General features: G+C 46.2%; 1 long non-coding RNA gene across 2 annotated transcripts; it reads right to left on the minus strand.

Annotated features, from left to right (window-relative positions):
* Positions 1 to 5,242: 5,242 nt before the first annotated feature.
* LOC311598974 lies at positions 5,243 to 13,135 on the minus strand. Of its 2 annotated transcripts, none has more exons than XR_014779730.1 (4): positions 11,054 to 13,135; positions 8,300 to 8,366; positions 6,114 to 6,297; positions 5,243 to 5,778 (listed from the first exon to the last, which is right to left on the minus strand). It is a non-coding gene; the product is annotated as an uncharacterized lncRNA (long non-coding RNA). The 2 variants fall into 2 exon arrangements; XR_014779731.1 differs by having other exon boundaries at positions 6,114 to 6,310.
* Between the last annotated feature and the right edge of the window lie 344 nt (positions 13,136 to 13,479).

Genomic DNA, 13,479 nt, shown 5'->3' on the forward strand with positions numbered 1-13,479 from the left:
CTCTAGGGGTGGGCGTCAGACATCAATGTTTTCATCTTTCCCCACCCCAGGTGATTCTTGATAGCCATGGAGGGTTGCAAGTCCTTGATCTAAATACTTAATAGACTAGTGCTCAGACCTTCTGCTTTCCAGTTCAACTGCACTTATCACAAGTCACGAAGCAGTTTTGACTTCACTTGGGAAGAAGAATCTCTAGTTTATCCTGCACATAGTGGAGTCTAATACTTAGGGGTGGGCACAGGGAGAGAAGTCAGAAACAAAGCTACTTTTAAGGCAAACTACACAAGCCCTAAGCAGTCTCAGGTTAGAGCCTAGGTCTAGAGCTAGCCTGTGACATCACAGGCTATATAACATGTGAACGCCATTTCCATTTCAACTAAAACACGTCACATCAGCTCTTGGAAGTGACACCACCAGGTGACTCAGAATTCATTAAGGCCAAGGCCACACATCAGTCACACACCAAGGGTAGCTTGTCTACACTACCATGCCAGGACAGAAAGGCGATGACAGACCACAAAGGCAAGGTGCATTAAACAACATAACTTAGAAGTCTTTGCCAGCAAAGGTGAAACTTCCAACATGGTTCTTCATCCAGTAAGGAATATGTGCATATGTCAATATACACATTCACTAAAGGATATCACTTGTCCTGTGCTATTGTTTTCTGTCTCATCCTCTTTAGATAGGGTCTCTCACTGAACCTGGAGCTAGGCTAGCAATCAGCAAGCCCCAGGCTAGCAAGCCCCCTAGCTAGAGCTAGGATTACAGGCAAACAGATGGCCATGCCCAGCTTTTTCCGTCAGCTCTGGGGGATTTGAAATCGGGTCTTCGCTCTCGTGCCAAAAAGTTCTCTTACCCACTAAACCATCTCTCCAGCCCACCACCCAGGATTTGAATCTTCCTCTGTCCGATTTCAAAGTCTATGCACTTAATTCTGCCGTCGAAAAAATAATCATTAGGAAATACCAGAGGCAAAAACTTCATCATTAAAATATTTATCTGTGTACCCCCGACTCTGTTCCCCTTCCCTTAATGGCGAGGCAGAAATAGTCGGGGGATGATGGAGACCTCAGGCTGCGGTTGCTTGAGACAAGAAAACAGACTTCTCAGGAGGCAAGTTTCATTAAGCAGTTTGTTTAAGTGGGGGGGGATGCAGAGGTTATCCAAACCTTTGGGGAGCTGGTAGAGGCTTTTGGGGTGAGTGTACATTATTGGCCAGGGCCAAAGTGCTTGAAATGCTTTATTTGCATGACGAGGAATTACAGGCGCTTGCTTGACAGGACCTTATAAGGAGAAGGGAGGTTTAACCTGTAGCCTGGCCACAAGTCTACGTGACCACCTCAAGGGTATCAGAGGTAAAGGCTACATGTGCCAGGATATGCGGGCCCAGAACAGAGATGGGGTGGTCCTACTCCTGTTGGTCTCAAGATGAGATTTCAAGGGTTTGGACATGCCTTGACCTCACTCTTGCTCCCGGCCAGCTCCCCAGGTCACACAGCTTACTGGCCCCACATCTATCCAAAAGCCACCTACAACAACAAAAGAGTTGAGAAATCTAAATAAGAGGATCGGTAACCCTGATACTGACATCATTTTTTCTTCCCTGTTCACACCGCACTGAGGCAGGCACTGTACTAAGAACTTTCTGTTGGTGGTGGTGTTGTTTGTTCATTTGTTTTTTCGAGACAGGGTTTCTTTGTGTAGCCTTGGCCATCCTAGACTCACTTTGTAGACCAGGCTGGTCTCAAACTCACAGAGATCCACCTGCCTCTGCCTCCCGAGTGCTGGGATGAAAGTCATGCGCCACCACGCCCCGCAAGAACTTTATTTGAAATGATCATGCCATTTTGATAACAACCACCTCTTAGTTTATCTATGAGATCCACATCCATAAATCCAATCAAGCACAATCAAGAACATTCCAGATTTTTTTTTTATCTGAAAATGCATTTAGCACAAGGAAGAACAGTCCTGTGCTGTTCAATCCACTGGGACTTGGGGCTTTGCAGCCACAGTGTAACAGCTTCACTGGGCAGATTCATTAACAACACTTGGACTCTCTTATCTCCCGTTAAGACATCACTGCAGTCCGCGCAGCATTTCCATTGTTTCGGTATTCTGAGTGATCTGAAGGCCATGTGAAGGGTAAAAGGGTTAGGCATAGGTTATATGCAAATGCCACACCACTGAAAGAGCCTGCGACTCTGTGGGTTTGTTTCACTCAGCGGTCCTTATTACCAACCCCTCCTGGAATCTGAGCCACCACTGTGTATGTTGTAGAAATAATGATAGTCACACGGAGTCCCATAGTTTTATCTGATCCCACCTCTCTGGAATAGCAGGCCAAATTGTACCAGGTTCCCTTTGTCAGGGGGTGTGGCTGCATAATGCTGTCAAATACTTTATAAAGGGGAATTGCTTTGACCCTTCCAGACCCTCAGAGGCTGCAACAATTGGAGGCATGCCCCCACGACCCCTTCCCTACCCATAGTCACCATATGATACACGTATGACATCAGGAACAAATCAACCTGTGCTTTCGAAGCCGCTGAGGCATGGGCAGCGGGACCCCAGAATAACTGCTTTCCCTGGCCGACACTTTGCATAATATTACCTCATTAGCCTTATGAGATGCAGCCATATGAGTGATTTCTACCTATCCACAGATGGATGAACTGAGGCTGAGGGGGATTCAAATACTAACTTGCCCAGCTCACTGAACTCTGAGGTTCTGAATGAAGCCAGCTAGCTAAAGGCTGCTCATATATAGAGTCAAGAAAAGACATGGCCACTCCAAAGGCCTATTTGAAGGAAGTCATTGAGAGCAATAGCTCTAAGGATAATGTGGAAACAGGGAGAACACGTATGATGACATAGTAGGTGAAGGGAACCCATGAGCAGGCCACGGGAGCATCACATTTACAATCAGGTTTCTGTGGCTCTGCTGTGGCTTGGCTGTGGTTCTCCCCCATCTAAACCTCATGTTGAAGCTTAGTCCTCAGTGTAGCAATGTAGACAGCTGGTGGGGAAGGGGAGACTAGGTCATGAGGGAGGGTTAACGATGGGGTGACACTGGCCTCTGGGAGACTGTACTGTTAAAGAAGGAGTTTCTTAGGAGGTAGCTCAGTTGGTGAAGTGCCTTTGTGGGGACCTAGATTCGATCCCCAGAACCTACATTTTTAAAAGAGACCACCTGTGGGATAGAAAGATGGATGAGTCAGTGGGGAAAGGCACTAGCCACAAGCCTGACAAACTGAGTTAGGGTCCTTCCATGGTAGAAGGAGAGAGCTGACTCCCTAAGGTTTTCCTCAGGGCTCTACACATGTACACTTACCGTTAGACACACACACACACACACACACACACACACACACACACACACACACACACACATGCACACACACAAATAAACGTGACTTTTTCAGTAGAACTGTGTGGTACTTGTAATCGCCATGCCGGGGAAGTGGAGACAGGTGGATTCCTGGGGATCTAGCCCGCATGGCAAGTTTGAGGCTTGTGACACTGCCTTAAAAGAAAAACAGAGAGGCAGACAGGACCTGAGATTCTCCTCTGGCCCTAGCATCCTCATCTTTTCCACACAGCCACATGTGTTCTGCTTCCCCACCACACCACAATGTTACCATAAGTCTCTCACCAGAAGCCCACGGAGCCACGGTGGGGCCGTGCTCATGGACTGGCCAGCCTCAAAGCAAATGTGCCAAAAATAAGTATACCTTTCCTATGAATGACTCTGCCTCAGGCATTTATTATTATAGCAGCAGAAGACAGGCTGGCCGTGCTGTGCGGAGGATGAACGCGAAGGAACTTCGCAGGCTGTTTTTCTGCAGCATAGGGATCGTACGAGGCTCATCAGGTCTCCCCACTGTTGTCGCACGACTTTTTCATTAATAAAACAAATCAATCTCCTATTCCAGATGCCTACATCTGCACAATGTCAAATGCGTAGGTGGGATGTAAAACTGTGTCATCTGTCAGCATTGAGCGTCCCTCGCTCAACACCCGACATCTGCAAAAATCTAAACGAACCAAAGGACTGCATTTTTCCCTATTTCGCTGGGGACTGTGGAGTTGAGGAGGACAGATCTCTCTGAGGAGCCTGCGATCTTTGTGGAGAAATCAAGTTAGTAGTGATGCTGTGAGCAAAGCAGCACTCCACTGGGAAGGGATGTCAGTGGGACAGGCAGTCTCTGCAGCAAAGGAGATGTGAGAAACTTTCCCAGGCAGTCACCTCTGCCTCAGTGAGAAGCTTAGTCACCAAAGAGGGGACAGTTAGCTGATGACAGATGATGCAGTCTGTGAGACAGGTCTGTGTGTCAAAGCTGGCCCCACATCTTAATGCGCGGTGCACCGAACACTGTTCTGGCTTCGGTACAGGAAGTGATGCCTATGTCATAGTCATCAAACACAGAGCGTGCACAGTCTTGGAACCGGACAGATGGAGTCCATCCCCAGAGGCTGTTGTGAAATACTTAGTAAGATCTCAGTGGGTGGATCTCAGAACAGCACCTGATCTAAGGGATGGGCAAGCTACAGACTTCCTGGTGGCCTCGGATTTGGTCTAGCCAGAGGACAGTGTTATCACAGATGAACAACTCACAGATTTAGAGTTGCAGATGGCCTGAGTTCAGTTTCCAGACCTCACATCATGCGGATGGCAACCACCTGTAACTCCCAGCTCAAGGGAAGCACTCGCTGGCTTCCTTATGGACCTGCACTCATGTGCACGCGCACGCACACACACACACACACACACACACACACACACACACACACACAGAGAGAGAGAGAGAGAGAGAGAGAGAGAGAGAGAGAGAATAATAAATATTTTTTAAACCTCCAAAATTCTCTAGGAGGAGCCTTAACATGAGACAAACAGGGCAAGGATGGAAATACAATGACACAGAGGGAAAGGGTGAAGCACGGATATGTCCCGATCACCTTGATGTGGGGTTCCATGACTCTGGGGGTGTCTGGCAGTACCAGGATGGCTTGGTGATCAAGCAGAGTCTTCCATAACTCAAACTATCTTCCTGGCTATGTGGCTATTCCCAGGATAACTTATTTGGTGTTGTTTTCTTGGGGTCATTCCTACAACCTACTGTGTCCTGGAGTGACAGGAAGTGTTCTGTCCTAGGATGCTGCATTGGTTTTTCCTTGCTTCAGCAAAAATACCTGACGAAAGCCAACTGAGGAAGAAAGGGTTTATTTTGGCTTTCAGTTTTAGGAGATGCAGTCTATTGCGGGGGGCGGGGAGGCATAGCTGCAGGGAGCTCTACAGTGGCAGGAGGCTTTCTGATGGCAAAAGAGTGGAGTTGGAAATCCTCTCCTCGTATCTTAGTAGAACAGGATGAAGAGAGAAGACAGGAAGTCGATCTGGTTGTGACCTTGGGGATGTGTTTTGCTGGCTTCTGGTTTGACCATCAGGTTGCTCGCGTTGACAGTAAGATGTCCACACGCAGCTTGATAATGATTGTATTGAGTGTTCTTCTGACACATAAGCCCCAAATCATGGTAGGGGTGGGGGTTAACCTGGAAGCAATGTCATGAGTCCCCAGTTTATGTCACTTGCTCCCACTCTGGTGCCTGGAAGCCTCGCCCTTCCTGGATGGCAGGGTTATCCCAGTAGTGGGAGGATGAAAATAACGAAGAACAGGCTTTTAAGCCCTATCCTCATGGTTTCTCTGTCTTCTGTGGAAAAAACAGTTTCCTCAGGTGTGGGAAGATAGTGGCTATTTCAAGAAAAGAAAACACCATCTGCAAAAAAAAAAAAAACAACAACAACAACAAAAAACCCAACAACTTATTTTTTAATTCTACTTATTCTTAAATTTTTTTCTTGTTCACAGAGAAGTGTATTTCTTACAATACTCGGCCACTTGCACCCCTGTCCTTTCTTGCTGGTGTGTCACACTGTGGCCTTGAAGCCTGTTCACCAAGTTCCAGGTACAGAAAAACAATTACTCCCACTTGAATTTCCAGTCCCCGTGGGCCCAAGATCTGTTCCTCTCACTTTTCTGTGATTTTGAAATGTCATCTTCAGTTACTGGGTTTCTTGGGCCTAAATGCAAGGAAGTTTTGTTATCCCTTACCTTGCATATGCAAACCACTGTCAAGTCCGGTAGGTTCCACTTCCAAGAGTGACCTCAGATATCCACTGCCACTCCATTAGTACAAGCCTGGTCATCTTTGCCATCCCTAGCAGTTTCCAGAATCCTCTTTGGGTGTCTTCTTTTCCCGACAATCAGTTCTCAATCCATTAGCTGGAACAACCACCTTAAAAACAGAACTGATGGGCAGCACATGTTTTATGCTTACAGGGCATGGCCGAGGTGTTCATGTGCCTCACAAAATCTGAGATTTACTTACCTGGCCTGCGTCTCCAATCCCAGTCTAGAATACTGTTCTTGCTTACATGTCCTTTTCACGCTGACCTCGTCTCTGGTCACTGACCATAACCAGCCTCTCCACCGTCTTACTTTTCATGTCTGACCTTTCCTCTGTGTGAGATCTTCCCCTCTCCCGACTCTTGCTTATTTTCATCCCCCAGGTTTCAGTTCAAATACGACTATCTCCTAGAGGCACCGTATTTAAAACCAAAGGTCCCATAAAAATCACCCCATCTCTTTCCCCCAGAACCTCGTCTTGGTCCCACAATGAGTGTTTGGATGTCTGTTTACTTTTTTGATGCTGTCAGGAGCATCTAGTCTCCGCAGAGACAGAAACCCTAACTAGTAGATATGCCGCTGCTTCCCAGGTGCCTATGAGAGCAGCTGGGGCAGAGTCTGTGGTCAGGAAGTGCTTGTTTGCTGAGTAAGAAACCTCACCTGACAATATAAGGATGGGAGGAGCCTGGAGGCTTTTCCTCCTCTTTCCTCTAGCCACTTGGACCACGGGTCCATCTCACAGGACAAGACAAGAAACTGTTATTGCTGCTGTTCTGTGGTGATTGTTTTGTGGTTTTGATGTGTGTGTGTGTGTGTGTGTGTGTGTGTGTGTGTGTGTGTGTGTGTCCTGCATGTATGTCTGTGTATCAGTTGTAGTCTTGGAGCCCGAGGAGGCCAGAAGTGGGTGTCATATCGTCTGGAACTGGAGTTGCATATGGTTGTAAGCTGCCATGTGGGTACAGGGAACTGAACTCAGGTCCTTTGGAAGAGCATCCATCCAGTGTGCTTTTAACCATGGAGTCATCTCTCCAGCCCTATTCCTATTGTTATTACTGTATCATGATACAACTTGAGAGCAATCGCTGTAGACACCTTCGTGCACTGGCAGTATAGACTCGTCCGCACGCACAATGCTAAAGGGTAGAATTCTAGAACTCCCTCTCACGTGACTGATCTTTATATCTGTTGAACGACACCTCCTATGCTCCGCCTTCATCCGGCCCCCGGCACCTACCATTTTGCCTTCTGCTTCTGCACGACAGGCACCTATACAATACTTGTCCTTCCGTGGCTGGCTTATTTCACTTACCGCAGTGTCCTCAAAATTGTACAGTGTTGTGCCGTGTGGCAAGATCCAAGAAGGGACTCTGTCAGAAGTGTGCTGCACATTCCACAGAGACGTTGCCTTCCAGACAAGGTCAGGAGACACTCAACTGAAAATGGATGAGACTCAAGGGACCAGGGCAGCAATGAGCCCTAATGTCCCTTTGCTATAAGGAAACCTCTTGGATCTGGGCTGCAGTGTCCTTGCTTTGCACAGTTGTAGTTCAGCTCTAATGAGGGAGCACATGTACACATGTGAGGGGAACATGAAAGAACCCAGGGGCTGGGGGCAGGGCGGGGCTTTGGCTATTGCCTCGCTGGGGATATTGATCGATACTAGCATCAACGGAGGCGAGCCGAGGACTTTAGAGAAACGGGTACCCATGAAACAGAAGCTGCCTCATCACTGCCTTGTCCCTGGGGGGCCTAGAGCAATGTGCACTAGGCACTCTGCAGGAATCAATCAGGGGACAAGCCCTGCTCTTAGTAGTCAGTTATGGCAGGAACAGAAATCAGGAAGCTTGTTAGGGTCGTTACGGCCAGAATCCTCTGTCTTGGTTACAACTAAGCAAACAAACCGAAAGCACAGAAACAAAACAAAGCACGGCCGGGCACAGAGAGGCCTGTAATGAAGTGTCTTGACACTGATTGGGATTTAGCTGTGGGATCCGGCACTTGGAACCTCGCTCAGCCTGCTTCTTATTTCACCCTGCTCTCATCTGTGCTGAGAACCGATATATTTCCCGGCAGCGGCTCTTCCGCATCCCTTTGTCTTATTCTTCACTTACTCCGGGCCGACTCTGGGATTAGCTCTGGCGATCCGTTCTGTTCAGATGAGCGAGCTCTTCATTTGGTCTGACAAACGTGAGAACACAAGCAGATTATTCGTTCCGAGTCCCTCATTCTCTGCAGACCGCGATGCCGATGCGGTAGTGGGGACCCCCAGGCTCTCCCCGCTGCTGGTCCTGATGCCGAGGAACACCGGTGAGGATGGCGCCTCCGCAAACTGGCCCACCCCAAGGGCTGTCCATTTCTGCTCTGTAGGTTTCCAAAGCACAGTAATTCACAGGGGTTCCTTTGGAGGTCCGAACAACTCAAGGCAAAAACTAGCAGTGATTATTGGCTGGTCACCGGAGTCTGTGCTTTCTTTGTGAGGCTGGTGCATAGATGGTAGGGAGCAGGGTCTCAGGGCCGTCTGAGCTATTCCTTCTGAAGGAAAAAAACATCCTCTCCCAGGTTTTGTTTTTGCTTTGTGTTTTGTCCCTGAGAGTTTAATAGAGTGACTTCCTAGAAAGGCACCCACATTGAGCACTTCAAGGAAGGCCTCTTGACTTTCCTGGCTGAGTCATCCACCTGACACCCAGGCTGGCTCCAATATGGCCTTTAACCCACCTTTTGACCCCACTACACTGAGATCTCCCTATGGTAGAAACTTATTCTTCTTTGGTTTCCAATTTATAGACAGGACCGATTCCACAGCACGCACCAGTGACTGCCAGGGTTGAACCACACAGCCCAGCAGTGGCAAAGCGGGGTGTGTCAGCCAGCTCAGAGTTACAACTCCCAGATGCCAAGGTTATATGCACTGGATCTGTGCTCATGTGACCAGTCTCTGTGTTCCAGGTGACAGCTCATTCTAGGAGTAAGGCAGAAGGACTAGGCCCAGCCTGTGATGTGCCTGTTCTGAGAGACGAGGGACCAAACCAGAGGTGGACACAAGCCACACATTTCAAGTTTCTACTCAGCCAAGTCCACTCATCTTCCAAAGGAAGAAATGTGGCTAAGTCTCCAAGTAAATAGGATGAGGTGCCGACTCCTGGGGAGAAGATTCTAGAAAAGCAAGACCTTCTGAAACTAGAGTTGTCCATAATTCCCTGGTACCTGACTTCTGCAAGTGTCCTTTCTTTAGGCCTGGCCTTTAGGAGATGTGTGTATATGTGTGTGTGTGTGTGTGTGTGTGTGTGTGTGTGTGTGAGAGAGAGAGAGAGAGAGAGAGAGAGAGAGAGAGACAGAGAGACAGAGAGACAGAGAGAGAGAGAGAGAGAGAGAGAGAGAGAGAGAGAGAGAGAGAAGGAGGCAGATGTGGGGAGGAAGGTTGCTGGAGACGATAATGGGGCCACCTTCCTGAGAGAGCTGTGTTTGATTTGCATCTTGGTGAAGACTCTGCAATGTTCATACCAGCACGAGGAAAGTTTGCAGCTTCTGGGACCAATTTCATAAAATGTCAAGCAACAATAAGCTTTTTTTGTCTTCCAGGAACCATGCCCTCAAAATACAATGCCCACAGCCACCATCGTAGGCAACATGACAAACGTAAACTCAGTCCTTTTTCTAAGTCTGTATTCATGAACCCTGTAATTTGAGCCGATGTTAGAAAACTCTTTTTGAGCTGGTCCCTGCACCTCAAGCCAGTATTCAAACAGAATCTCCAGTCGGAGATGCTGTGTCTCCTTTGGAACGTGAGTCTGGATTGCCCTCCTCCCTCTGCACCCTGCCTGTCTGTGGCCCAGCTAGGAAGGACAAGAAAAATCAAAGTGGGACTGCCGCCTATCAGAAAAATACATTCTGAGTAGTGACAGGCAATGTGGCAAAAAATCTGTAGATGTCACTCAAAACTCCAGACTTCGGAACCCTAGAGAAATCAGAAGATGATACCTGGCCAGCTTGATTTCCCACAAGGCACTAGTGGATAGAGGCAAACTGACAGATATGCCTGGTAGCTGGGCCTTGACCCGCAGGTGACACCCAGGATCTAAATGTGCTCATGCATTTAGCAAGTTTCATTCACTTATGGTGACATTTGACCTCTGCGTGTCTGTTGTTTTCAACTCCTTATTTGGTCTGCTGTTTTCTAGAGACTAGGTCTATTCTTTACCCAACTTCCCTCAAGAACAATGGGAGAAGAATGGTCCCCCTTTGATTTCAAACTTCCTACCTGGTGATTTTGGAGCCATGACTGGTACCCCTAAAATGCAATGCTTAGTCTTGGGTGGGTGCTTGGCACCATTCACTTCTGGAACACTTTCTAATGACTTGTCTACTTCAGCATTCATTGATCAGAGAGCAAATATGATATTTTGGTTTAACTGACCCGGACTCAAAACTTTGGCCCCTAAGTCACGTCTGTTCTCTGAACCTCGGCTTCCTCATTTGTGAAATGGGGTTTGTCACTCTGTTTTCTTTGTGGCTGCCGTGTAGATGAAATAATGAGGTTGCGTGTACACAAAGAGACCGCACATTGTAAAATATTCAATAAATGCCAGCTCCCTTTAAAAATCCCATCCACTTAGAGTCAAACAAAATGCAAAAACTTGATATGTGCAATAATTATATAGCCAGGGGGCTGGCTCATGGACATGACAGGGAGAGGAGATGACTACCCTTACAAAAGGGGTAACGTGAAGCAAGCCAGGAGCTCCCTCTGCAATTAACAAAATACGTGTCATTGCCCACACATGCCCTGCCCCATAACCTGGCTTTCCAGTTTGCTTGGGGCTGGGAAGGTGTTTTCCTATTTGTCTGTTTGCACTTCCATTTCTTACCATTGCATCTTGCTTTAGGAGACCCACGAGTCCAACAGATCATCTCAGGGCACCATTCAAGAAGGCTTGGGTACTGTAGTCAGCGTTCCTGCTTGCAGAGACTGAAAGCCACCCGGGCTCTCATTGGTTGGGCAATTGAAAGATCCAGCAAGGCTTGAGGAGCATATAAAGCTAAGACCCACAGGGACACACGTGGGCAAGCTGGAGGGCCAGGCTGAGTTTCCCTGTAGGCAGTTCCCAGGCTCTCACAACTCTTCTCTGATCATTTTGCTTAGAGTTTTCCTACTGAGACAGGGAGCCGGACCCTACCAGTGTCTTTTTAACTCAGAAGCAACCTCGCTTTGCACAGCCCAAGGCTGAGCAGCTGCCTTGGAAATCAGAAGTCCTTGCCCCTTGCTGAGAAGACAACAGGTGCCAGACCTGGCTTAGATACTACACTTTTTTTTTCCCTGCAAGTTTTTCTTGTCTTCTGCTATCGTTCAACACATGTGCCCTGGAAGGAGAGGCAGTATCCAAAAGATGATGCTTTACTTGTTTTTGCAGCTGTAGACAAATGTCTGACAGGAGGCAATTTAAGAGGGGATGGATTTATCTTGTCCATGGTTGGAGGTTATAGCCCATCAGGATGGGGACAGGATCAGGCAGGTGTTCTTGCTCTCATCTCAGCGGGTCAGGAAGCGAGACCAGGAGAGAATGTGGATGCCAGGCTGCAAAGCTCAAAGTCTGCCCCCAACACCCATTTTTTCTCCAGCTAGGTCCTATCTCATTGGGGGTCCTCAACTTCCTAAAATAGTGTCACCGTGACCTTGTGGGAGACACTTTATATCTACACTTACGGAAACTTAGTGTTTTTCAGGACTGAAAAATAGACATATTAACGGGTAGATAAAGCCAATTGAATAATGCACAAATAATGATAATAATGATAATAATGATGATGTCAAGTTTAGAATATTAAAGAAAAGCATTGAACAATAATGATCTTCGACCAAGAAGAAGATGAATATTACAGTCTTAAATTCCATTAATTACTTGGCTAGATACCTTATACATTTTGTTCAATTTTTTTTCTGTTAAAAAGACAAAAATTTTAAGGTAACACATACTTTCCATACTATTTAAAAACAGTGAATAAATTTAGGGGGAAAGCCAATCAGCCCAAAAGAAGGCAAGAAAATATAAGGAGACGGGCACAGTGTTGTACCAGAGAGACAGAGACAGTTGAATTTCGGTGAGTTTAGGGTCAGCCTGTACTGCACAGGCTTACAGCTAGCAAAGGCTGCATAGTGTGGCCCTGCCACCAATAAACCAGTAGAAGGCAAAGTAAAAGGCAACCCTAAGAAAAAAAAACACAAAATAAAATAACAGAATAACTCCAATGTTAACAATTATCCCCATAAATATAAAATGGACAAATTATCTGCTCAAAATAACAAAGCTGCAAGAATACAAACTGTTCCCTTCTAAAATTTTCTTTTTGTGGTGTGTGTCTGTGGGTTTGTGGTTGTGTGGGTCTAATTTCATATGTGTAATTGTATGTGTGCACATGCATGTACACGCATACACTCATAGAGGCAGAGCAGAGGAAAACTTGCAGAAGTCAGTTTTCTTACACCATGTGTGTACCAAGGATCTTGTTCCAAGACTTGGCAACAAGTGCCATTACTGCCTGAGCCAATTTGCTGACCCAAAATAGTTTATGTCTATATTGTGTATAAAACAGAAAGTAATCAGATTAAAACACACAGAAGGATTAGAGATATTCCAGTTAGACACTTAACTGAAGATGAGGCTGATATGGCTTGATTGGTCTCACCTTATTAAATAGATTTTTGAAACAGAAAGCAGTACTAGTGATTAAAAGGGTCCCCACATATTGATAAAAGTTTCATTTGCTAAGAAGATTTAACACACCTGAATTTGCATGCATATACAATGCTTCTTCAGAATAAATAAAACACAACAGAGAGAGCTGTAAGAAAAATGTGATAAGCCTGACTTTACAATATGGTTTTAAAACATGCTTATAGTATAGCAATAAATATGCTAAGCAAAAGAAAAATCAATTGGAAGGTAAATGATATGAAAGTGTGTGTGTGTGTGTGTGTGTGTGTGTGTGTGTGTGTGTGTGTTTCTTAGAGTTGAATCCAGGGCCTTGTACATTGAATGTAAAATTTAAAAGCTTGATCTAAGTGAACTCCATGGCAACAGCTAATAGAAATTTTTCTCATGTTACTAAAGAATGGCAAATGAAGTCTAAACAGATTTTAAATAATTTGTACTGCATTGACTATATCTAATGACATAATATAATTAAGCTAAAACATTAACAAATCAATAACTAGAAAAACACTCACTTGAGAATAAAAAAAATCAGACCTCTCAATAGCTCATATGCCCCAAAAAAGAGAATGTAAATTTGAAAA

The sequence above is a fragment of the Acomys minous genome (assembly GCF_964271855.1).
Source record: "Acomys minous genome assembly, chromosome: 6".
Taxonomy (NCBI): Eukaryota; Metazoa; Chordata; class Mammalia; order Rodentia; family Muridae; genus Acomys; species Acomys minous.